Source organism: Sinocyclocheilus rhinocerous, unplaced genomic scaffold (assembly GCF_001515625.1).
Source record: "Sinocyclocheilus rhinocerous isolate Xijiao unplaced genomic scaffold, SAMN03320098_v1.1 scaffold2705, whole genome shotgun sequence".
Classification (NCBI taxonomy): domain Eukaryota; kingdom Metazoa; phylum Chordata; class Actinopteri; order Cypriniformes; family Cyprinidae; genus Sinocyclocheilus; species Sinocyclocheilus rhinocerous.
In genome coordinates, this window is record NW_015653049.1 from 258894 (window position 1) to 261604 (window position 2711).

At 36.4% G+C, this 2711-nt stretch overlaps 1 long non-coding RNA gene across 1 annotated transcript; it reads right to left on the bottom strand.

Annotated features, from left to right (window-relative positions):
* Nucleotides 1–408: 408 nt before the first annotated feature.
* On the bottom strand, nucleotides 409–1581 carry LOC107715562 (uncharacterized). Its single transcript, XR_001637106.1, has 3 exons — nucleotides 1449–1581; nucleotides 1176–1246; nucleotides 409–568 (listed from the first exon to the last, which is right to left on the bottom strand). It is a non-coding gene; the product is annotated as an uncharacterized LOC107715562 (long non-coding RNA).
* Between the last annotated feature and the right edge of the window lie 1130 nt (nucleotides 1582–2711).

Consider the following 2711-nt stretch of genomic DNA (forward strand, 5'->3'; position numbering starts at 1 on the left):
TTCTTACATTAGTGTTATATTCCATCCCTACTGTGTTATTCCTATGTATGTCTGCACTATGTCCATATTTTCTTCTACACTGGAAGCTCCTGTCGTCAAGTCAAATTCCTTGTGTGTGTAAACATACTTGGTAATAAAGTTCTTCTGATTCTGATTCTGATACCAAACTTGAGTGGGTAATTCCTAAAGAGCGGCCAGCGGCGAGCGAAGTTTGTAGGCGTGTTTCCGGCCTTTTTTGTTCGCGATTTTGCTGCATCCACTCACAAACATTAAGTTTTGATATATTTACAGTAGGAAATTTACAAAATATCTTCATGGAACATGATCTTTACTTAATATCCTAATGATTTTTGGCATAGAAGAAAAATCGATAATTTTGATAAACTTATGACTGGTTTTGTGGTCCAGGGTCACATATATATTCTATAAAACATTTATAATAGAAATTGCATACCTGAGACTAGGTTGTGTGTTTCCACTCTTAAATTGTTTTGGCTCATCCATTGACTGGTCACTCTTCATTGACACAGAGCTGGACTCTGGTTTTGATCTCTCCTGCAGGACTGAACTGTAAGAACAGACTAAGGGTAATGCTTTTAATTTCTGGATCTATTCTGTATGATAAAATCTCATTCATTTTTCATTAGAAGACTAGGAGAGGCCATAAGATCTGTTATTATTTAATTGTAGTTAGTGCTGTCAAACGATTAATCGCATCCAAAATAAAAGTTGAGTGTGTACTGTGTATATTTATTATGTATATATAAATACAAACACATGCATGTATATATTTAATAAAAAATATGTTATGTTTATATATTAAATACATTTATATATAATGTAAAATATAATAATATAAATATAAATGTATATACGTGTAACTATTTTCAAAATATATACTATATGTGTGTGTATTTATATATACATAATAAATAAACACAGTACACACACATATATTATGCAAACAAAAACTTTTATTTTGGATGCGATTAATCGCCATTAATCGTTTGACAGCACTAATGGTAGCATTAAAAGAACCGGACAAATATAAACACAAAAATAGGCAAAACGTTTGTCTTTTTTTACCCATAATATAAACTATTATTTATTATGAATAATATTAATATATTAATATTAATAAAAAAAGTGTTTTTCAAAAATGTTTTTAAAAGTACCTGCATCTTGGAGAAAACTCTTCATTTCTGAATCGTTGTGAACTGTCCATGATGGAGCTGTATGGGTTTTACTGAACGGAAATGACATTTAGACACAAAACTAATCACATAATCATATTAATCAAACGTTATCATTTATCTGAATGGATCCTGTGACGTTTAACTCAAGCTCAGCCATACATTTACACAGGTGCTGTTAGACTTCAGAAGAATCACCACAAATCACACGAGAAACAAGAATGTTTCTTTTCAGTTTCTCTTCCTTTCACTCACCTTGATCAGACTTTCTCAAGCTTAAGTTTCTCAAAACCCTCCAACTTTTCTATCAAGATACATGTCAATTCCTGCATAAACTTACATAATCGTCTTTACTAAACACTTCGATAGTACATTTTACTTGTGCAACAAATCGTATTCTGCGTATTTAAAATGGTGGCAGATGAACTCTGTGGTGTACTTTCACTTTCTCTTTTGCTGAGTTGAGAGTTTAGACAACATGAACGACATCGACCATCCTCTTCAACAATAACACAGAGGTCATGAAGAGGATCTTTTCCATGCCAAAAATCATACACATCATCAGCACCAAATATACACCTAAAAACATTGTGAACAGTGTAATAAAGAAACATTTTGCCTTTTAAAATGTGCAGAACAGTAGTGAAATCATTTCATACTGAAATGTGTCTATCTCTGCTGGCTGGTTTTATTAAACTGATTTAAGTCAAGTCAAGTCGAGCTTTATTGTCATTCCATTACATGTGGGGGCATGCAGTGGAACGAAATGTCGTGCCTCACAGGACCACGGTGCTACATAAATACAGACATACAGATAGTAAAACCTATACACAACTAGCCTACTGACTGATTTTGACTATAAATATACTATATATAAATGGTTACCTATACATAAACGAAAAAATACAAACTATACGAATGCTTCACATAAATACTGTACATGTGCAAAGAGAAACATCGTAAGTCAAGCAGCTGGCTGGAGAACAGTGCAAGATGATTTGTAGTGCATGAGCATGTAAACATACACATACTACTTTTTTCATACTACATACGACTGCACTGCCAAGTTCAGCTCCAACCACATCATCAAGTTGGCGGATGACACAACGGTGGTAGGTCTCAGCAACAACGGAAACGCACTACAGAGAGGAAGAGTGGCACAGCTGGCTGCATGGTGTGGCGTTAACAACCTGCCCCTCAATGTGGGGAAGACAAAGGAGGTTGTAATGGACTTCAGGAGAAACTCTACTGACCACCCCCCACTGACCATCGACAGCTCGACTGTGGAGAGAGTCAGCAGAACTAAATTCCTGGGGGTGCACATCACAGAGGATCTCACCTGGACCACCAACACCATGTCACTCTCCAAGAAGGCACAACAGCGCCTACACTTTCTCCGCCGGCTGAAAAGAGCAAGTCTCCCTCCACCCATCCTCACCACATTCTACAGGGGCACCACTGAGAGCGTGCTGACCAGCTGCATCACTGTCTGGTACGGGAACTGCAGTGCTGCTGACC